Source organism: Oenanthe melanoleuca, unplaced genomic scaffold (genome assembly GCF_029582105.1).
Source record: "Oenanthe melanoleuca isolate GR-GAL-2019-014 unplaced genomic scaffold, OMel1.0 S001, whole genome shotgun sequence".
In the NCBI taxonomy this organism is placed as follows: domain Eukaryota; kingdom Metazoa; phylum Chordata; class Aves; order Passeriformes; family Muscicapidae; genus Oenanthe; species Oenanthe melanoleuca.
Window position 1 is genome coordinate 5,606,884 of NW_026612650.1, and position 24,139 is coordinate 5,631,022.

Consider the following 24,139-nt stretch of genomic DNA (forward strand, 5'->3'; position numbering starts at 1 on the left):
TCTCCTTGTCCTGCTTTGATTTGGTTGGTAGTAAATTCCCTCCCTGTGCCCAGGCTGGGTCTCTGATGCCCGTTTTACTGTTTGGTGAGGATCTCTCTCTATCTTCACCTGACCCAAGAACTCTTGGTTTAATTTTCTCTCAACTATTGCAGTTGAGAGGGGCAGGGCCAGAGTGGCTTTGGTGGGTGCCTGGCATGGGGCCAACATCACCCAGGCCATGGGCACATGTTGTAAGGCTGAACGGGGTTTGGACCCCGGTGGAACATGTCTATACAAATCTAGGCCTTGTGTGTACACCAGCCAAAAACTATATTTTTTGCTATTTTTTGCTGTTCAGTTATTTCTGCACATTTTGCTGTTTGTTCTCATGCCTCTTTCACATGCTAGCTGTTTTTGTGTATTTCTTGGTTTAGACCAGTGTTTATAACATGTGCACAGCATGAGAAAATTTCAGCAGTTTTTCGATAACTTGTTTGAAACCCCCAAGGCCACTGGAACATCAACTATGCTAAATCAGGAGAGAAGAAGTTGAAAACATCGAATACCAAGATTAGAAGATTCAGGCTAGCAGGGGGCGGCGAAGATTTTGAAGACCACCAATTACAAACTTTTGGGGGGTTGAAGGGGTGGATCAATATAATTAAATTACCAATTGTAAAGTGTGTTCCCACGTGGGTGGTGGTTCTAGTAATGTATAATGGGGGTGAATTGTAAACAATAAATCAGCTTCTGCAAAATCATATTGATTTGCTGTTCAGAAGTCCAGTTTGTTCCCCCATTTGGTGATCCGGCGACGTGATAGATCGTGTACCTCGCACGTGAAGTGAACCGAAACCTTTTAGACTTAGTCTCTGAAAGGGCTCTGCAAAATGAAAAAGCGGGAAGACCAGCCGTAGGTGGCGCGGCCGGACTGCAGCAGCGGAGGTTGGAGCATGACTCCGAAGAGAACCCGAAGAACATGGGATAGAGAGGAGACGCCGAAGAGCCGATCGAAATAAAGCCAGTAGGAGCACGAGATGAAGAAGTTCCTGAGAAGAGCTCCGAGAGAAAAGCGTGTGCTGCGCAGCAAAAAACTATGATAACGGGTTAGTGACTGGGTCTGGAGGGATGGGAGAGGCATTATCTAAAGAAGAGCAGGCAACATTAAACGTCCTCCAGTGCATCCTCTCCACAAGAGCAGTTAAATATGACCTAGAAGGTCTGAAAAAGTTACTGAGATGGGGACAGGAGAAAGGATTTTTCGCTACTCCTAGAAGTGTTTTTGATATCCTCGAGTGGGAAAGGCTGGGTGAGAATCTCTGGGATGCCGTGAGCGATAGTATGTGAGACTCCAGAGGACTTAGCACAGTTTGGAAGGTAGTTATTACGGCATTAAAGCAATTAAGGGCAGAGAGGACAGCTGCCACAGGTGCGGAAGAAGAATTAGAGTTGGGCGATCCTGCAGCAGTTTTCCCAGCATTCGTGTGAGAGTTTTTGGGGGGGAAGAAACAATTATTCTGTCCTTACCATAGGCAGCCCCTGTATCAGAACAGCAGGTACCATGGGAAGTTGCAGGTGAAGGCAGCGCAGTTTTGCAGCCCATGTCAGAACCAGAGAAAATGGAGATAGATGCTTCTTTGTCCCCAGTGGCTCCAGACACATCCACCAATCGTCCCGTGGTGTCCTCAGAGGAGTTAACAATAGCCCTAGGAGGGATGTTGCCGCCATCACCGACTGACTCCCCAGAACTCAAGCGGCAGCACTCTGAGGTTGATAGCGAGGTCTTGCAGGTGGATCGCTCATGCTGCTCTGATGAGGAGCAGCGCCAGAAGTGGGAGAGGCAGGATTGCAGAAAGGGAGAAACCCAACGGCATTTAATGCCAGAGGCTCTGCCGCAAGAATTGCACATCACGGTGCCAATAGGGTGGAGCACAGCAGCCAGCGAAGACCACCGAGTTAGATTCTCGAGAGAAAGTAGTCCCAAAAGAAGGGCTGGTAGCGCTGACCGATACCCAGGTATGCGCAGGCTCTCTGATCCCTCGATTCACTCTAGTAGTTCGGGGCGTGCGCAGCAGCGAGATGACGAGCGAAGTTTGGAGCGGAGCTGGGACAGCCCCGATCGTAAATCACCTCTTTGCTCTGCAGTTGATGACGGGTCTGATCCCGCCAGGCGATGGCAGAGCATAATACGAGATGCATTGGTAAAGGGTGAGTTCATCCCTCGAGCTTTGCAGGTAATGACAGCCCCTGGTAACCCGAACCAGCGTCACTGGGTAGGATTGGACTGGAAACTTATTCGTGGGAGGCAGAAAGCAGTGATGCAATACGGTCTAACTAATCCTTACGTGCAAACTTTTCTCAGTCACGTCTTTACTAGTGGCTTGATGGTTTCGTTTGATTGCAAAAAGCTGGCGGAAACTTTTCTAAAACCCACCCAGTGGTTGTTGTGGCAGGTGGAATGGGAAAAACGGGTGGAAGCTGCCGTGACTGAAAATCTTGGACCCCCTCAGAGGGATCCCCGACAGTTTGCCACCCCAGATATGGTGCTGGGGAAAGGGGCTTTCACGAACCCACAGGCTCAGGCGCTTTTGCATACAGCTATTTTGCAGCAGTCCCAAAAGTTAGAGTGGGAGGCATTTCACATTGTTCCAAATATGGGGCTTCCAACACCATCCTATACATCTATTAGACAAGACCCCAAAGAACCTTTTATGAATTTCTTAGATCGTCTCAGAAATGCCCTTGATCGAGTTCCAAGGATGTCCCCAGAAGTTAAGGGTGCATTGGGAATGCAATTGGCTGCAGAAAATGCTAGTCCTGCTTGTAAAAGAATTTTGCAGACCTTTCTGCTAACAGCCACCTTAGTAGACACGATAGACACCTGTTCCAGAGTTGGAACTTCTGAAGAAAAGGCTATTTACCTGGCAGTGGTGATGGCAATTGCCTTAAAACCGTTGGTCCGACAGAAAAAGGGTAGTGCTGGCCAAAGATGCTTCAAGTGTTGCCGCCTAGGTCGCGTTCAGGCGCAGTGCCAACTTAAGATCGTAAAGAAAAGTAAAGCGTCAGTGCCACCTACTGGAGTCCCAGGAGTTGCCTCAGATGTGACAAGTACGGGCACAGAGCCAGCGAATGTCTCCACGTAAGAAGCACGGAGACCCACTGGGAAACGAGAAGCTGAGCGCGGCGGGGGGAATCGCCTGAAAACACAAGTGTTCCCCTGCAACCGTCCTCAAGTCAGCAACAGTAGGGAGCACCAGAGTGGACCTGGCAACCGCAGTAGAAGTAACCCTGCAGAACACGGATGTGCAAGTTGTTCCATCAACATCAAATAGACCTTTAGGTTATGGACTCAGTGCTCTGCTGATAGCAAGATCATCCACTTCAAAGAAAGGGATTTTTCTTTTGCCTGGACTAATGGATGCAGATTATACTGGCAATACTGGCATTACGGTACAGACTCTAACACCTCCTGTTCACATTCCAGAAGGCACTAGATTGGCAAAGTTGATTCCTTTTGAAGCTAAGATTCCTAATCCAGGGAACATGCAAAGGGGGGATGGAGGTTTTGGGTCAACAGGAACCCCTTAAAGTAATGTTTATCTTACCATTATTGGGTGGAAAACCAATTAGGCCTGTTGCTTTTCAGCACCCCTGTGCTGGTTTGAAGGGCAGGTATCTGTCGATAAAGGCAGAAACTCCTCTCTGAAATGGAGAATGTAAACCCTCTCCCTCCCAATGATTATAATTTTTGAATCAGGGACTCTCAAGCAGAGGTAAGGGGTAGGAATAACAGCTCTTTACTAATATATCTAACAGTACAAACAGAAACAACAGCAGCTATGAAAATTAACAACAAACAGAACAAATAACTCAGTTCCAGTCCTTTTTCAGCCACAGACACACTCTGCCTGCATCCGGTCCCGGTGGTGAAAGGCAGGGCAGGGCCCACGCAGCTGCAGAGGTAGCAGATGGGAGCAGGGGGGAGGGGGCAGCAGCCACGCTGTGTCCCAGGTGGGAGGGTGGAGGAAAGGCTCCCCGCTCACCGTGTGGGTCCTGATGGTCAGCTGTGTTCTCAGAGGTAGGAGGCTGGAGCAGATGTCAGTGTCCAACCAAAGAGAACCTCACTTCCCGGCATTCGGATGGCGTGGGCTGGAAACGAGCAGTCCCCTGGACTCCCTCAAACCCTGCTGGCTGGTGTGGGAGAGAGAGAGAGAGAGCCCCCACCCCATCCCTTTGTCTTGAGCAATCAGGAGCTGGGAGTGCCCGGCGGGCTTCCTTAGCATGATAATGGGAAAAATTCTCCCAAAAGAGGTGGAAAAGTAAGGGAACAAACTCCAACCCCCGACAAGTTCTGAGTCTGAATTTGGGACATGTGATTAAGCATTTGTCACAGCATCCAGAACCAGCTTGGATGGATTCCATAGGTGGATGGTGGGCCTCATGAAATGAGGCTCACATACTAGCATTTGTGACTCAGCATTTTACTCAAAGCCCTAGGAGTGTAGGGATAGTAAGCTTTCCCTTGGCATTGATAAATCCTGCTTACATTGTATTGGTGTGGTGTTGCTTTGACTGCTATTAGTACTGGCAATGATCACAAAAGTCACAAACTTTTGTATTATGTCCATGACAACTACAAGTCCATTACTCACCATTCCAGGTGAATTTCAGCTTCAGCTCTGCGTCACCCCAAATTTCTTTGGGGGCCTTCTTCACTCGGGAGCGATGGATCCAAGCCTTCTGTTCTTTGATCTTGACTGCAGTCAAAGTGGTGAGGAGCACCAGGAATGGTTCTTCCCACTGTGGTTCCAAAGTCTCCTCTGCAAAAGACTTGGCATATACATAATCCCCAGGTTGTACATCGTGTACTGGCCCATCTTATTCCTCTGCTTTGGGCTCCAGGCATGCTATTTTTTAATTTCTCTAAGTTTTTTATTTAGGGTCACCATGTATCTGTGTAGGATTTCTTCTATTTGAATGGGTGTTGTCACTTCTTGAACCACTTAAGATCTCCCATACAGTATTTCAAAAGGGCTTAAGTTCTCTTTTACTCTTGGCTTTGTCCAAATTCGCACTAATGCCAGTGGAAGAGCCTGGGGCCAAGGCAAATTTGCCTCTTGCTCCAGCCTAACAATTTGTTATTTGATCAAATGGTTCATTTTCTCCACTTGGCCACTGGATTGAGGGTGATATGGGGTATGCAACTGCCAATCTATCCCCAGGTGGTGACTAATTTGTTGTACAATTTTTGAGATAAACTGTGGCCCTTTATCAGAAGATATAGCAGCTGGGACTCTAAAATGTGGTATTATTTCTCGTAACAATGCCTTGGTCCCCTCTCGTGCCTTAGCTGTCTGGGTAGGGAAGGTTTCTGGCCATCCTGGAAAGGTATCTGTTAACACTAATAGGTAACGATACCCCCCTTTCCTGGGCAATTCCTTAAAATCAATTTGCCATTGCTGCTCAGGTCCACAACCTTTCCCAATTTGTCCAACTTTAGGCTTTGGAAAGTTTTCGGATTAGTTCAGAGGCAAAGACTACACTGACAAGTTACTTGTTTTACTGTCCTTTGTAATTTTCTAGCTAGAATTCTATCTTTTAAATAATTGTATAGGGCGTCCATTCCCCAATGTGTTTTCTCATGTTCTTTTAGCACTAATGACCACAACAATTAAGAAGGTTTTTCCTTCTTTGGTTACATCCCACACTTCCTGGTTATAAGGTGCTTCTTTTTCCTTAATAAGTTTTTTATCCTTTTTGTTATATACTGGCTTACCTTCAATAGAGATCTTGCCATGTGGAATTAATGCTGCCTCGACTATTTCATTGGGTACCTCACCTTTGGCTGCGTCTTTTGCCTCTCTGTCCGCCAGCATATTTCTTTCTTCCAATTCTGAGCTCATTTTTTGGTGTGCCTTGATGTGCATAATAGCTACCTTTTCAGGTAACTGAACTGCATCTAATGCGAGTTTAATATTTTTTTTTCTTGTGAGTTCAGCAGTCCTCTTTTTTTCCAAATAGCTCCATGTGCATGAACCACTCCAAATGCATACCTTGAGTTTGTATAAATGTTGATTTCTTTTCCTTTTGCCAGCTTTAAGGCCTGGGTTAAGGCGATTATTTCAGCTTTTTGGCAATGGTCCAGACTCTATTACCTCTCTGCTTGTGGTAATTGCATACCCATCATATCTTCTTCCACTGATGATATAGCTGCTCCCATCAGTGAACCAGCTCTCAGCATCCTCGAGAGGGGTGTCCTTCATATCCAGGCGACTGGAGTAGGTGGCTTCAATGGTCTCCAGGCAGTTGTGGATCACTGGTTCTCCCATACTCCCAATCTGGAAGTCCCAGGGCTGGAGCTGACATAAGAGCTTTCTTTAGCTGGTTGAAGGTTTGTGTTGCTTCTGTTGTCCACTGAAGATCCCTGCTCCCTTCCGTGTTTAAGGCATACAGGGGTATAACAAACAATCCATAGTTAAAAAACCACAGTCTGCACCATCCCGTCATGCCCAGAAGGGTTCTCAGTTCTTTCACTGTCTGGGGTTTCGGGGTTTGGCATATTGCTTCCTTACAGTCTTGGCCCAAGGTCCTTTGCCCAGCACTCACTTCATAGCCCAGGTAAATTACTGTTTGTTTCACCATCTGGGCTTTCTTTTGGGATACTTGGTACCCCTGCAGGCCCAAAAAGTTTAGGAGGCTTACCGTCCAATCCACACATGCCTCCTGGATCCGGCTGGCTGTTAAGAGATCATCCATGTACTGAAGCAGCTGTCCTTCTCCTGGTGGGAGTTCCAAGACTCCAAATGCTTTGCCAGCTGTTGTCCAAATATGGTAGGGGAGTTCTTGAAACCCTGGGGTAGTACACACCATGCGAGTTGAGTTTTACGTCCAGTTTTGGGATTCTCCCATTCAAATGCAAAAATTTTCTGGCTGGCTTCATGGAGAGGGAGGCAAAAAAAAAGCAGTAAAACAGTAAACCAGGTTAGTTCAGGTGTTAAAAGAGTTAACAATGTGTAGGGGTTAGCAACCACTGGGTATAAATCTTCAGTTATCTTATTAACAGCTCTTAAGTCTTGTACTAACCTGTATGATCCATTGGGCTTTTTCACCAGCAAAAATGGAGTATTAAAATCAGATTGACACTCTTTTAATAGTCCTATTTGCAAAAAGTTTTCAACGATTGAGCTAATTCCTTCTCTGTCTTCGTTTTTCAAGGGATATTGTTTGACCCTTACCGACTGTTCTTCTTTAAGCCAGATTTGTACTGGTAGAGCAGTTTTTTTCTCTCCCTGGTATATTACAGGCCCACATGCCAGGGACACCTGATCTTTTATTTTCTTATAATTTCTTCTTCAGTTTCCACTTCAATTTTTTTGATTATTAGCATTAAGCTTAACAATTCCACATATTGTAGAGCTTTTAGCTCTAAACTAATTTCCCCATCTTTAAATATTACTTTTGTTTCCGGCTGCTCTAGCAGATCCCTGCCCAAAAGTGCAGATGGAGCTTTAGGCATATACAAAAATTGATGAATTCCCCACTGTTTTCCAAATTTATAATTTTATGGTTTACAAAAATATGCTTTTTCAGGTTGTCCAGTAGCCCTTTTATATTTTCCTGTATTATTGCTACTAGTTTCTTTGTCCCTGGTTTACACCCTCTTCCCGATGGCTGAAAACTCTCCATGCCTCATCTAGCAAAGTCTCCAAGTTCCGACTTGCTGGGCCCCGCATCTTCTAGAGCTTCCTCCTGATGTCACCTGTAGATTGCCCTAAAAATAAGTTTACCAATTGTTGTATTCCCTCATCAGATTCAGGATCCAGGGTGGTGTGCCGATGCATTGCCTCTCGCAACTGGTCTAGAAATTCAGAGGGAGTTTGAGAGGTATTCTGTTCAATAGCATTAAGGGCTGTCCAGTTTATAGTCCTAGGAATTGCTCTTTCCAGTCCCTTTATTATCAATTCCTGATATTTTGTTAGCCGTGCTCTTCCCTCTGGCCTATTAGCATTCCAGCCTGGTTCCTGAAGGGGAAATACATCCTTAACATCATCCTCTGTTATTCTACAATCATCCTCAGCCAGATCTTTAGCCACCTTTAAAACCATCTGCCTCTCTGATTCTGTTAAGGAATCAAGCAGTATCTGAATGTCAGTCTAATCAGGCCTATGTTGTTTAACCATAACTTTCATCCTTTTAGCAACACTTAGTGGGTTACAGTCACAGCCCTGTCTTGGAGAGGAAGTTCCTTTGTCCTGGGATCCCCCTCTCTGAACCCTCTATTCCTTGGCATATAATTTTATCAGCAAAGGAAAGGAGAAGAAATAAAAGCAACTAACAAAATAGAGTTAACAGTGAAAAACAATTAACCAAATCACTTAAAATGATTCAAAAAAAACCACACATATCACAACCAAACACTCTTAAACAGTTCACTTATAAAGCTTTAACAGTGAAAACCAATAAACCAAATCCCTTAAAATAACTGTAAGGGACACACATATTACAACCAAACACTTTAAACAGTTCACTCACAAAACAACAAATTCATTCTCTCCCCCTTTAGTTACTAATCATAGGTATCAAACCTCTCTCTTTATACCTAGGGTTAAAATTCACAAACCTATGCCAAGAATCTATAAAACTTTGGCCAAAACACAATTTCTCTGCGGTGGGGGAAGAAAGCAGCTCTGGGCTCACATCGCTGCCTCACCCCTCTGCACTTAGAAACTAACCACACTTAGTCAAAACACCACCTTTCACACTAACAAACAACTAACTATATTTTTTCACAAATCCACAATTCGTCTGCTTACACACAGGTAAAATACACACACAGCCTAGCTCACACAATTCAAGCGTAATGCCAGCACTCCAAATTCCTCTGCCCTCCTGGGCCTAAATATCCCATTTACTACTCAGGTGTAAACCTCAAAATTTTTTACAACTTACAAATGCAAAACTTTTGCCAACACACTCCCAAAAGCACACAAACCAAAACACATACGGTGCACCACTGACCCACAATTCACTCACAAAGCTCACAAAAACAAGCTGCACGCTCAAACACACACATACATTTGGGGCACACAAACTGATCAAGCCCACAAAAGGAGTCACCACACACCGACGCCCGCAAGCTTGGTGACCCAAGCTGAAAATCACTACCATGCCTTTAAACCACAAATCAAACTGGAGCCACCACTGCTCCTGTACCACAACAATACCGGCAATGCTGTTATTGCCCTGCCCGAGCTCCGCCGACCCACTGCCGCACGAGCTCTGCTCCTGGCGGCCACGACAGCCCCGCCACTATCCCCCACTACAGGGCAAGAGTTCCTGGTACTGTTACCAGCCCTACCTGGAACACAAACCAAAACCAAATTCCGCAGAACTTACAAACAAATCCACTTTAGGCTTTTTCACTGTGCGCTCGATGTCTCGCAGTGTTTTACCAGTTTGCCTCTCTTACAGGTACCTGTCTATAATTTATAAACATACCTTTTTGTCCATATCTCTGGCAGTTCTAATTCTGCTCCCTACCAGTGAGGAAAAGGAGCCCTCTTCCTAGGAAGATCACAGGTGGACACCCTAAAGGGGTCCCAAAACCTGCTGGCCCCTTGGCCAGAGAGAACAGGCTCCCACCAGAGTCACCAACTGAATTACCAAAATATGAGTATTGGTCTAATACCAATACTCAACTGTGATGGACAAAAGACTCTCTAACAATTTAAAGTTACAAAGTGTATGTTTATTCAGCGCTGGGCAGCAGCGTGAGGTAATCCTCTAATACACACTGCAAAATCACAGGTGATCAGCAAGTCTAATTATGAGCAAAGGATTCAAATAAATACATATTCATAATAACAGCCCCTCCCATCCCCCGCTTCCTATGATAATTAGCTAGAATTGTTATTAAGCATGTGAGATTGACTTCTTAAATTAAGTCTGGGGTCATTTTCATGGGGAGGGTTCTTACAAGGAGGAAGTAAGACGAGTCTTCCTCACCCTAAACTCTTGACTTTTTCTATCACTGACAATACAAATGATTTCTGGGGATAGTCCAATTTTCCAAAGAATGGGTTTCTGATTGCATTGTCTATGTTCCTTTGGATCTGCTCACTAGTTTCGTCTTTTCCCATTGTAAGCACAGCTGAGCAAACATAAAATGACAGATGATCAATTATTTAAGATTCAGATAACTACTCCCTTTTAACTTCTAAATTTTAATTATTTTCAGCAAGGTAACTAAAATCCTAATTTTCCAAGATCAATGTTTCAAGGTTGGGGGTGAGGAGCAGGTTGTCTGAACTGGGTCAGACTCCAAGGGGCTCATTCTCCTCTGTGCCCAGAGCTCCTAAGGAGACATTCAGCATGAAGCTCACCTGTGGAACGCTTCTATCAGTTCCTGTCTGAAATGAAAAATAGAAAAACATTCCCTTGAGTAAAATAAAGTCATGAGATGCACTTTGAAATCTTCCTTTCCCTCACGGGTGGCTCGGGGCTGTTCCTGGGGCACTGGGATGGGAGAGGCAGCAAGGACAAATGGCACCACCCTGTGTGACACTCCAGATGCTCATGGAGCCAAGGGACAGTGTGACACAGCAGGGCCCCATGGAAACAAGATACCATTGTGAGCCTGCAGGGCTGTAACACCCCAGAACACTGAAATGCTGGGGGTGACCAAAGGTTCCTTTACTCGAGTTTGGTGCACAGGAGAAACTCCAGTCAGGTATTCTCAAGTGGTAAAAATGGCACAAAATTTTACTGGCAAGTATAAAAAGTCAAGGAACTTTGTAAAAGGATTTTATATAGCATCCAATTCAACATAAAACACTTATCATAGCAGGAACTTCACTAACTTTGCCCATTTAATCTAGAAACACTTAAACACTTCAGTTGTTGAGGTACCCAAAACTGTCCCAAATAAAGAGCATTAGAAGGAGAGGGAAGAGAGAGAGACAGAAAGACAGAAGCTCTATAGAAAGACACACACATGGCTACCAACTCTTCGGGTTCCAGTGTGGGTCAGACACAGACCCCAGCAGAAGGCAGGGTACAGACCATGGGCTGAGCACCTGCTTCATGTTTTTTTAAGCCCCTGGGCGTTCGTGGGCCTCCCCCCAGGTGGGACTTGTGATTGCTGGGGCAATCAGAGCCTGGTCAGCACCAGCCCCCTGTGTGACTGATTGACAGCTCATCCCGAGGTGTCTGGGACATTGATCTCATCCAGCCTCTGACAGCGACCATGGTGACACTGCAGAACCTCATGGAACCAAGTGGCCACAGTGATACTGTGGGGCCTCACGGAACTCTAGGAGTCCATTGTGACTGATAGGCAGGATGTCTTTAAAGAGAATTCAACGATTGAAGTTATGGGTGTTAACATCTTTGAAATGGGACTTTTTGTCTCTATTAACTTCAAGCAACTGGTTTATTAAAGAGCCCAGAAAGCTTGGCTCCTGAAACAGACAAGGGTCTGCATGAGCTTGTCTTTATGAACTTTGGGGTAAAATGAAAGGTTCAAGAGTGGAAGATGTGGCAGGCTGTTGGGGATGCCTGTTCTTTCCTAATACCTCAGCCAATGGGGATAGGAAGAGGGCAAGGTGCAGGCAGGAGTTTAGGATAAAAGGAGGCTGTACACTCCAGAACCTTGAGAGAGAAAACCCCATGGGCGTGTGCCCTGGTGGACTCTTTACTGTCATTCAAATAAAGCTGAAGGACTCCTCTATCTCCTTTATGGACACTGGCTTTTCATAGCATGATTTTCCGTACATGGCACTATGGAATATCATGGAACCAAGGAGCCATTGTGACACATCAAGGCCTCATTGGAACAAAGGAACCATTGCTGACACTAGAGAAACTGCATGGGACCAAGGGGCTGTGGTGGCAGTGTGGATCCATGGACACCATGGAGATATTATGGAACCTCATGGAACCAAAGCGACCATTGTGACACTCTGGTGCCTTAGGGAATCTGGGGGACCCTTGTGAAACTCAGGACTCCTATGGAATCAAGGGTCAAGGATTAAGCTGTGGGCCCATAGAACCAAGGAGACACTGTGACACAGCAGGGCTGCATGGACACCAGGGGCCATGGTGACACTACAGAGCAAGGAGAATATTGTGACAAGGAGAATATTGTGACAAGGAGAATATTGTGACACTGTGGGGACTCATGGAATCAAGGAGAACATTGTGACACTGTGGGGCCCCACGAAACCAAGGAAACATGGAACAGGTCTGTCTGTCTGGGCCTCCTGGGGCCACCTGAAAGGTCTGGCTGACCTTGGCATGTCGAGGGCAGCTGCTTATCCTGCCCCAGAAGCACTTGGGCTCTGTGTTCTCCTTCCTATGGGAGAGAACTGTCCTTCTCCTCCAGGGGCCCATGGCAAAAGTTGGGATTCCTTCTCCAAATTTTCTTACATGAAAAGATTGTTCCCAGATTAAATCTGCCAGAACAGCCAGATCTGGCTGCCTTGACTAGCCTGGGGGGGCCAACTCTCACCTTCTCTTGAAACACTGGGATGATGTGCTTTTCTTATGGAAAAAGGCCTCCCATCTCGACCAGCCACCTGTGGCCAAAATTGGGAATTTGCTTCCAGAATTCCCAATATGCAAGTACAGCTCCCAGACAAAAGCTGCAGTGTCTGACAAGTCTGGCTGGCCTTGGCTTCCGGAGGGCTGGCTCTCATCTGCCTTAGAAATACTGGTGCTCTCTGCTTTCACTCCTCATGAAAACAAATCTTGTGCCTTTCCAGGAACCCATAAAAATAAACCTGAGGTTCCACCTCCAAAAATTCCTATGTCCAAGGATAGCCCCCCAGATGAAAGGTGCCAGAGAGACAGGTCTGGCTGGCTAGGCCCATGACTTCATCTTCTTCCAAAACACTTGGGCTTTGCACTTTGCTTTCCTATAGAAAAATCATCCATCTGACTATCTGCAATTTGGATTCCACCTCCAAAACTTCGTGCATCCAAGGATTGCTCCCAAGTGAAAATTGACAGGACAGACAGCTCTGGCTTCCCTTGCCTTCTTGGGGGCTTCCTCTCACCTGATTTCCAAACACTGGGGCTTGCTGCTTTCATTCCACTTGAAAGGAACCATCCTCGTTGTTAAGGTGTCCGTGGTCAAAATTGAGGTTCCTCCTCCCAAAATCAGAATATCCAAGGATTCCTCTGTAACAAAAGCTCCCAGTAAAAACAAACCTTTCTTGCATGAGCTCCCAGGAGTCACCTCTCATCTGCCTTTGAAACACTTGGCCTCTGTTTTTCGTCCTATGGGAAAAAACTGTCTCTCTTATCAATGCAGAAATGGTCAAAATTAGGATTCCACCTCTGAAATTCCATATATCCAACAATTGCTTTCAGACAAAAGCTTCCAGAACAGAGAGGTCTGGCTGGCCTTGGCCTCTGATGGCCGCCTTTCATCTGCTCCTGAAACACTGGAGTTCTGTGTTTCCTTCCTATGGGAAAGAATGGTCCTTTTCCTCCAGATGTCCATGTATGAAATAGGTATTCCACCTCTAAAATTCCATGTGTCTGGGGATTACTCCCAGACAAAATATGCAAATACCATCAAGTCTGACTGGCCTTGGCCTCTGGTGGTCACCCCTCATCTCAAAGAAGCTGTGGGAAAGTATTTGAGCATGTTTGACTACTGGAACATTAATGAATCTTTCATCTTCTGAAAAACTCAGATATTCTTCTGATCATATGTCTTTTTTTCTCATTGTTTATTATGCATTAAATGCTTTTTTCAGATAAAAAATATTGTTCATATCACTCTAGCAGAGTTATCTCACACAAAACACCTCTTCTACATATGGATCCAGGTCACCTGTATAAGCAAACACAATAATGAATCCAACAGGAATTATTTGTCTCTGTTCCCCTCTGTCACATCTCTGGAGCTGCAGGTGCAGCCCCAGCACTTGGGAGGGCTCAAGGGGTCTCAAGCTCAGCTCCCACACAGAGAACTGGCAGACCCTTGGGTGCCCCTTTCAGCCTCAGTGCCTAGAGCCTTTCTGCAACCTTCCCCTGGAGCTGCTGCTTCCCTGCAGCCCTGGCCATGGACAGCAGCAGAACCTGGTGTGTCCAGAGCAGCAGTGCCAGCTCAGGGCCCTGTGTGGAGCAGGGGCTGGGCCAGCAGGACAAGCCAGCCCAGCCAGCCAGGACACACTCAGCTGGAGAAAGGGATGTCCAGGGAGAGGAGCAAGGGAGCGTTTCTGTGCCTGCAGGGAGGAACACAGAGGAAGCTGCTGCTGGCCATTGTGACACTGCAGAGCCCCATGGAACCAAGGAGAGCATTGTTACACTGGGAAAACAAGCAGAGCTTTGTGACAGGTGGCATCTCACAGAACCAAATGTCCATGGTGACACTGCAGATCCCCTTGGGATCGAGCAGATCATTGTGGCACTGTAGGGCATCAAGGAACCAAATAACCATTTTAACACTGCAGAACCAAGGGGCCCCATGGAACCAAGTGTCCTTTGTGATGCTGTGGGTCAAGGGGCCATTGGGACACTCTGGGGCTCTGTAGAAACAAGGGGCCACTGTGACACTTCAGGGCTTCATGGATCCAAGGAGAGCATTGTGGCACTGCAAGGGCTCATGGATTCAAGGAACCCTTGTGACACAGATGTGTCCAATGGAACCAAGTGTTCGTTGTGACATTGCAGGGCCTCAAGGAACCAAGAGGCCATTATGACACTTCAGGGCCTCCTGAAAGCAAGAGGATCATTGTGTCACTGTGGGGTCTGGTATAACCAAGGCCCAATGTGGCAGTGCAGGGCCTCATGGAACCAAGGGACATTTTAAAGCTGCAGAGCCAAGTAGACCTTTGGGACATAGTATGGGGCCTGATTGAACGGATGAGAATATCATGACACAGTGAGACCTTATGGAAACAAGGATCCATTGTGACGCTTTGAGGTCTCATGTAACCAGGAGTCCACTTGTGACACTGCAGAGCCAAGGAGATCATTATGACACTGCAGGGTCTCATAAAACCAAGTTGTCATTGAGTAACTTTGGGGGCCCATGGCAACAAGGTGACCATTATGACATGATGGGACATCATCACACAACACTGTGTGGGCTCCCCAGGTGGAGATGGCTTTTCACCTGGTAACTTCCTACCCTTTGAGGCTTGTGAAGCTTCCCTTCTCTTCAAGCCTTCCTAAGCCTCACATCAGTGTCTGATGGAATTCAATGCCCTCTCCATCCCTGGATCTGGCAGTTTCAGTTCTGTACTCGGTGGTGCCTCCAGCCCTGAACCCACTCATCTACCGCCTGAGGAACCAGGAGCTCAAAGATGACCTGAGGAAAATCATCATGAATGCTTTTCAGAAGCAATAAACTCTTATTCTCCTTTATAGCTCTTTTGATGTTACTCATTAAAGCCCATTCTGTACCTTGTGATTTTCTGCGAGCATGGGTATTATATTTTTGGGTATTTCTTCACAGGAAAATCTTTTTCTGTACCATTTTTAATTCAGTATTTGCATTTCTAGTGTGAACCAAAGACTGTGTAACCCAAGACTTTTACTACATATGTGCTTACACAAAATAAAGAACTCTGTAGTGCCATGTTCCCCTGACAGTTTTCCTCCCTGACTTCTCTGGAGCTGCAGGGTCGGTGCCTCTGGAAATATCTAGGGTGAAAAGGGAACCCCAATGCTCCTCACTGACAGGTAGCTCCAAGACTTCTGCTCCATAACCTCCCATTCCTTCACTTCCACACTCCCCCTCAGAGCCCCTGTTCTGGTTTAAGGCCTCAGGGCTCTCTCAACTTGGTCCCAGTCCTGCTGTGTGACTGTCCAGGCACTGCAGGCAGGGACAGGCTGTGGGCACTGCTGGGACAGAGATGGGCTCTGCAACAGCATTTCCATCATGCAAGGGCATCTCCCCAGTGCAGGGCCTGAAAACTTCAATCTCCTTCCCAGTTTGCTCTCAAGGATGTTCCTGACAGAGCACCTTGGAGAGGAGAACAGCAGTGAGCAGCAAAAGTGTGGCAGTGCTCAGGGTGGGGCTGTCCCAGCAGTGCCCTTGCAAAGCCAGCGCTGCTTCCAGCAGTGCCCTCTCACCCCAGGGCACAGAGGTTGTTCTTCCCTGCCTGGAAGGACATCAAGTGACTGGGTCAGGAGTCTGTGTTTGCAGTGCAGGGACATTCCCCAGCTCTGAACATCCTGTGTGTGTGTGAGGGGACACAAACCCAGTGAGCACAAACACCTTCAGCTGTTGCTGGAGTTTCCATAGTGTAAAGTCTCCTGAGAGCCCCTGGGTGCAGGGCTGGGATGAGCTCCTGTGCCCAGAGCTCCCCATGTCCATCCCTCCAGCCATGGGGCACCTCGGGCAGGGGCAGGGCAGGGTGACACCAGCAGGGCTGAGGTCCCTGCCAGGCTCTGGCAGTGGCAGCAGAGCCCTGGGAGCCCCTGGCCCTGCTGCAATGAACTGTCTGTGTGTGTGCCAGGGAAGGACTTGTGCCCCTGGACACCCCTGGGGCTGTGAGCAGGGCATGAACCCAGCTCAGGGGTGGGCACCTGACAGAGCCCTGACATTCCTGGGGGTGCCCATAAGAGCAGAGTTGGGCAAGGTGACGGTGGTTAAACTCCTCTGGTCATCAAGTGACAACAGAGTGTCTCTGTCACTGTCCTTCCTTACTCAGAAAACAGGAGAAAATATGGTGAAAGAATTGTGAGTCAGCCTAAAGAGAAATTAATGTTAGGGGGACTTAAAAGCAAAGGCCAAATGCAGAAGCAAGGAAAACCATGGAGAGACAAGAATTCAGCATAAGAATTCAGCACATGTAGTGGTTCCTTTGGAAGACAAATGTATCAATACAGAAAATCCAGAGACCCTCTTGTCCCCCTCATTTCCCTGCTGATCAGGACATGCCATGGAATGGAAGATCCCTTGGGTCAGTCCAGCCCAGCTGTCCCATCTCTGTGTCCCCAGGAACCTTTGCCCACCCGCAGGCCATTGGTTTGGGGGTTGCAGAGATAACTTATGTGGGGCCAGCACTGCTCAGGAGCAGCCAAAGCCTTGGGCTGGGACCAAACCCACTCCAGCCACAAGAGCTAGCACAACAGGGCAGGGGCTGCTCTGGGCAAAAGGAACTCCAGCCCAGCCACACCCTGGCCAAGGGGGCTCAGGGGGCTCTTCCCACCTCTGTTATTCCACGATTCAATGAAACTTTTCCTTGGAGAGCTCTTTGATGACAGAATTGAGAGACAGGCAGAAGCAGAGCTATAAAATGCACCAGCACAAACAGAGCAGCTCCTGTGAGCAATGAACCCTCCCAGGACAATTGGCTGCAGCAGGAGAAGCACCCAGGAGGAGGAGGATGAGCTCAGTGCATGTGTGTGTGTCCCAAGACACAGAGGGTGAGGGTGGGCAGAGGTCAGGGCAGGGCTGGCAATGGCAGGGCAGAGCCAGGGGCAGTGAGATGGGAGTGTGCAGCCTCCAGGGACACAGCAGCAGCTGTGGGACAGAGCAGGACAAGCTGTGCTGAACTTGGCCAAGGGCCCTGGCAGGGCTGGCAGTGCCCAGGAGAAGACAAGTCTTGGTGCCCTGGGGCACAGCAGGGTCTGTGCCACCAAGGGCTGTGAGGAGACCCTTGTCCTGAGCCACTGGGGCCTCCTGGCACAGGCCCAGCAAGGCTGGCCACTGTCACCCCTTGTCCTGCCCTCAGCATCTCCCCACATGCCAGTGGCCTCAGGGATCTGCTGGGACCAGTCCCTGGGGAGCCTTGGTCAGGAATGGCCCTGGGGGCTCCTTCATGCTCCCAGGGACTGCAGGTTTTTCATAGGACTTTGGGCTTTGCTTTTGCCTTGGAGTCTCTGAGAGCTTTGTGCAATCATGGCCTCCCATTTTCTCCTCCAAGGAGTCCAGGAGGAGCCTGTGTTGGTAATGGACCTCAGTGGGACTGTCTCTGAAACTGCATGAAAAACAGAAACTCCCCAACAACATCTTCTCAGTGTTATAGAATTTAGGCATTACTTTCTTCTGGCCAGGTTGTCATTGTGGCCAGCATGTGCAATAGAAATCATTCCACCCACACATGCCTGGGTTTTGCAGTGAAAATCCTGCAATCACAGATGGTTCTTTACTTGCCTTTCCACATGTTTATACAGACAAAACACAAAGAAATTATCATTTCATTGAAGAAATTAATTGATGTAAATTGCACAGTTCTTAGCATTTGATCTCCTGTTGGTTACTGATGCCTTTGTCTTTGATGTGAATTATGTCTCATTCTTTGTTTGTCTTACCAATCTTTTCCCAGACCAGGTGTCTCCAACTACAGTGGGGGTGATGTTCATTAATGTTCGTTTACCTCCTGTATCTTTACATTACTCCCAATCTGTACATGTCAAACTCATCAGGCCTCACCCAACTTCAGTGAACAGCGCCTTTTAAAGAGAAACTTGAAGTCCCCTCCTCCTGGGCAAAGGCAAACAAAACCCTGACTGAAGTTACATTAAAAAAAAAACAAACCAAAAAAACCTAAAATTGTATAATTTGCAACAATTCCATTAGGTTCAGTGTCACAATGGCCCTCTTTGGTTCCATGAGGCCAAGCAAGTGTCACATCAATCCCTGGGTTCCACAAAGCCCTGTGTCACAGCTGCCTCTTTGTTCCACAGTACCCCACAGTGTCACAATGCTCTCCTTGGTTCCATGAGGCCCCACAGTGTCACAACTGTCCCTTCATTCCATGGAGCCCTGCAGTGTCACAAAGGTCTCTATAATCCCATGAGTCCCCACAGTGTCACAATGCCCCCTCAGTTCCATGTGTCCCACACTGTTACATGAATCCTTAGTTTCATGGGGTCACAATGGTCTTCTTGGTTCCATGGTGACACAACTGCCACAATTTCAATGATACTACAACTGCCCTTTGATTCCATGAGGTCCCACAGTGTCACAATGGCCCCTTGCCTCCATGACACTGTGTAGTTGTCACAATGCTCTCCATGATTCCATACTGTCCTGCAGTGTCACAATGGACTATTGGTCAGTGAGGCTCCACAGTGTCACAATGGCCCCTTGGTTCCATGGACCCCACAGTGTCACTGTGGACCACTTGGTTCACAAGGCTCTGAAGTGTCACACTGGCCCTTTGGTTCCATGAGGTTTGGAAGGGTTACAGTTCACTCCTTGGGTCAATGAAGCCCTGCTGTGTCACAGTGCCCATGATTCCATCAGCTTCCATGGAGTCACCATGGTCTCCTTGGATCTACAGTATCTTAATGGTCTCCTTGGCACCATCCTGCCCCAATGTCTCAATGGTTTTCTGGTTCCATGAGTTTACACAGTTCCACAAAAGTCTCCTTTTTGCCATGAGGATACAAAAGTTCCACATAAACATTGAGCAATACCTGCTTAACACACCTGGGAACATCTGTCTGCATTCAGATTAGGAGTTAAAGGTGAGAATGGCACCAGCAGCTTCCATCTGCAAAGGAGATCTAGGGAAAGGACAGGGACGGAGAATTCAGCTGAAAGACTCAGAGAATTCACAGAATCACAGAATCACGAGGTTGGAAGATCAGGATCATCAAGTCCAACCCGTGCCTAAAAGTTTCATATGCAACCAAGTCCCATGCCACATCTTTTTATAAAAACATGCAGGGATGGTGGCTCCACTAACTCCTGGGCAGATCATTCCAGTATTTATCACCCTTTTAGTAAAAAACTTTTTTCCTAATATCCAGCCTATATCTCCCTTGGTGCAGCTTAAGACTGTGTCCTCTCATTCTGCCAGTTGTTGCCTGGTGAAAAAGACCAATCCCACCTGACCACAACCACCTTTCAGGAAGTTGTGGAGAATTGTAAGGTCACCCCTGAGTATACTTTTGTCCAAGATAAACATCCCCAGCTCCCTCAGTTAATCCTTACAGGACTTGTGTTCCAGGGCCCTCACCAGCCTTGTTACCCTTCTCTGGACACGTGACAGCGCCCCCATATCTTTCCTAAATTGGGGGGCCCAGAACTGGACACAGCACTCGAGGTGCTGCCCAATCAGTGCCGAGCACAAGGTAAGAATTACTGCCCTGCTCCTGCTGGCCATACCATTCCTGATCCAGGCCAGGTGCCATTGGCTTTCCTGGCCACCTGGGCACCTGCTGGCTCATGCCCAGCCTGCTGTCCATCAGTGCCCCTGGTCCCTTTCTGCCTGCCCGCAGTCCATCCGCTCTGTCCCCAGCCTGTAGCACTGCAGGGGTTGTTGTGGCCAAAGTGCATGACCCAACAGTTGGTCTTGTTAAACCTCATCTTGTTGTAATTGGGCCTTGGACCCAGCCTGCCCAGTTCCCTCTGCAGAGCCCTCCTACCCTCCAGCAGATCAATACTCCCAGCCAACTTGGTGTCACCAAGGTTGCATGAGACCCTAGGGTGTCACAATGATTCCCATTATTCCATGACACCTCCCAGTGTCACAATGTCCTTTTGGTTCCCTGGGGCCCCTTGGTGTCCCAAAGTCCCTTGGATCCTTTGGCCACACAGTGTCACAATGGCATCTTGGTGCCCCAAGGCCCTGCAGTGCCACAGTGAATCCTTGGTTCCATGAGGTCTCACAGTGCAGCAATGCTCTCCTTGGTCCCACAGTGTCACAATGGTCTCTTGGTCCCAAGGGCCACCACGGTGTGAAACATGTTTCCTTCATTCCAGGAGTCCCTGAGGAGCAACACTGGCCCCTTGGTTCCACCAGCCCTGCAGTGTCACAATGGCTCCATCATCACACGAGGTCCTGCTCTGTCACAATGCTCTGCATGGTCCCACAAGGCCCTGCAGGGTCACAGTGGCCTCTTGGTTCCATGAGGCCTCTGAGTGCCACCATGAATTCCTTGGTGCTGCAGTGTCACAATGGAGCCCTGGTTACACAAGATCCTGCAGTGTCACGAGGGACCTTTGGTTCCATGGGGCACCACAGTGTCACAATTTTTCCCTTGGTTACAAGAGTCCTTGCAGTGGAACAATGGCCCCTTGATTCCATTGGCCCCAGGCTCTCACAAGGCTCTCCTTGGTTCTGCAGTGGCACAATGGCCCCTTGGTTCCAAGGCCCTGCAGGGTCACAGTGGCCTCTGTGGTTCCAGAGTGTCACCATGGACTCCTTGCTTCCATGTAGCCCCACAGTGTCACAGTGGCCCCTTGGCTCTGTGGTGCCATGTCATACACAGTGTCACCATGGTCCTCTCAGTTCCACGAGGCCCTGCAGTGTCACAGTGGCCCCTTGCTTCCCCAGGGCCCTGCAGTGTCACAATCATCACAGAATCACCCAGGCTGGAAAAGACCTTTAAGAGCATCAAGTCCAACATTGTCACCCAACACCACCTTGTCACCCAAACCATGACATGAAACGCTTAAAAGGACGGTGGCTCACCTACCTCCCCTGGGCACCCTATGCTAACACCAAATCACCCTTTTTGTGAATAATATTTCCTAATGTCCAGCCTAAACATCCCCTGGTAGCTTAGGGCTGTGTCCTCTTGTCCTGACACTGTTCCCTGGCTGCACCCTCCTGTCAGGGATTTGTAGAGAGTGCTGAGATCTCCCCTGAGCCTCTTCTTCTCCAGGATAAACATCCCCAGCTCCCTCAGCCACTCCTCACAGGACTTGTGTTCCAGACCCCTCACCAGCCTTGTTGCCTTCTCTGGACACGCTCCAGTCCCTCCATGTCCTTCCTAAATTGGGGGCCCAGAACTGGACACAACACTCGAAGTGCGGCCTCACCAGTGCTGAGCACAAGAGAAGAATCACAGCCCTGGTCCTGCTGGCCAGACCATTCCTGATCCATAGGAGTTCCACGGCTTGGATGAGGGAAATAGTGGGAATGGGAGGGGGTCAAAGTGTTATCGATTGCCAGCCATGAATGGTCTTGATATTCATATCCATTCAGATTGCATTAGAATTTGCTGGGGGTAAATATTATTTGCTTATATCTTTCTATAAACAGGAAAAGACAACAATAAAAATGTTCTCTCTGCATTGTTTCCAATAAAGTATATTCACTTGGAATACACAACTGAAATCTATTCTATTAACCACAGAAGAATTGAAAACTTAAATTATTCCCAGAGGTGTTTCTTGTTTGGGTGTTTTGAAGAAATGTTTATGAGTCTTTGCCACTGAATTCCTGAACTGAAGAGCTCAAGAAAGAAGAGGCCTCTGGAACAGTAAAATTCAACAGCAATCTCCAAGTTCCTGAGGATCCATCCTCGTCAGGGCAGGAATGAACAGAAATGGGCACAGCTTTGTGGCTGCCCCAGCTCTGGGATGGGCCCTGGGCCTGGAGCAGGAGCAGCTCTGCAGGGCCCCAAGGCCGGGGCTGTTGTGCTGGCCTGGGCAGATGGGATGGCAGCAGGGGCTGCAGAGCTCTCAGGAGCTCAGGGAGAGGGGAGCAGGGCACACAGGGAGCCTCCTTTTGCCTTGGCTAAGCACCTTCCCAATGACCACCCCCACTTATCTGAACCACTGACCAGACCACTGACCATACCCAATGAACACACCCATTGCCAAGACACCAATGCTCGTACCCTAATTGACCACACCCCACTGAATTTTCCACTTACCACTCCCACTGACCACACCTTATAAGCACTCTGCACTGCTCACACCCACTGACCACACCCACTGACCACACCCACCAGACCTGCTGAGTGCACCCACTGACCACACCCCAATGACCCCCAAACTGACTGTACACCCATCGACCACTCCCAATGACTGCACCCACTGACCACACCCCATTGACCATCTCAGTGATCACACCCGTCGTCCACACATGCTGCTCACACCCACTGACCAAACCCTCTGACCACCCAAGTGACCACCCCCACCTGACTACCCAACTGACCACAGCCACTGACCACACACAGTGACCATAACCTGACTGACCACATGCCAATGACAACACTCCCTGACCCCAACAAATTACCACTCCCTCCCTGACCACAGCCACTGACCACATTCACTGACCCCCCAATGACCACCCCCCACTAACTGCACCCATTGACCACACCAACTGACCAAACACCACTGACCACCCCCAGTACCCGCATCAACTGGCCATTCCCCCTCTGACCACAGCCACTGACCACAAACACCGACCAGCCACACTGACCCCACCCACTCAGCACAGCTAGTGACCACATTCACTGACCACACGCACTGACTGCACACACTGACCACAACCAGTGACCACACCCCACTGACCACACCCACTGACCACACCCACTGCGAAGACACAAACGCCCACACTCCATTCACTTCAACCTCTGACCACCCAACTGACCACACCGCTGCTGACCACCCCCACTGATCACCTCCTACTGACCACACCTACCAACCACATCCTACTGACCACACCCACTGACACACCCACTGACCATGCCACTGACCACCCCATATGGCCACACCCACTGACCGCTGAACTGACCATTCCCTCACTGACCTCACCCACTGCCCACACATCCATGCCCACATTCCAATGCCACCACTCTCTCACGGTACCATCTTAACAAACACAATGACCACACCCACTGACCACTCCACCACTAAGTACAACCACTGATTACCCTAATGGCCTCTGACCACACCATGCTGACCGCCGCCATTGACTGCACCTAATGACCCCACCCACTGACTCCCCCCATGACCACACCAATTGACCACCCAACTGACCACACCCACTTACCACCTACCCACCGACCTCCCAACTGGCCACCTCCACTGCCCACACCCACTGACCACAATCACTTACCACCCCCACAGACCACACCCAACTGTCCACACCCACTGACAGATACCAATGCCCACACCCCTCTGACCACACCCAGTGACAACACAACTGACCACACCACCACTGACCACAAACCACTGACCATCCAAACTGACCAAACCCACAGACTACCCCAAATGACCACACCCACTGACCACACCTATTACCTTAATTGGAGTTGTGGTTGGAGACAGAGATGACACAGCGATCCATATAACAAAAGCTTTCTGTATTGTTGTTCGGGACCCTTCTTAAATCAAGGCTTTGAATGTCCTGGATATACACATGTGATTTTTTGGGGTCTTAAGACACCCATTTCCCTGGCCAATGATGCATCTGCACTTGGGGTTCAATGAATTGGATGCGATCCTTTG

At 48.4% G+C, this 24,139-nt stretch overlaps 1 protein-coding gene across 1 annotated transcript in view; it reads right to left on the reverse strand.

The window, feature by feature from the left end:
- LOC130266127 (uncharacterized) overlaps positions 1 to 24,139 on the reverse strand; it is a 1,034,314-nt gene that overhangs the window by 517,016 nt on the left and 493,159 nt on the right. The gene's annotated exons all lie outside the window — the stretch shown is intronic.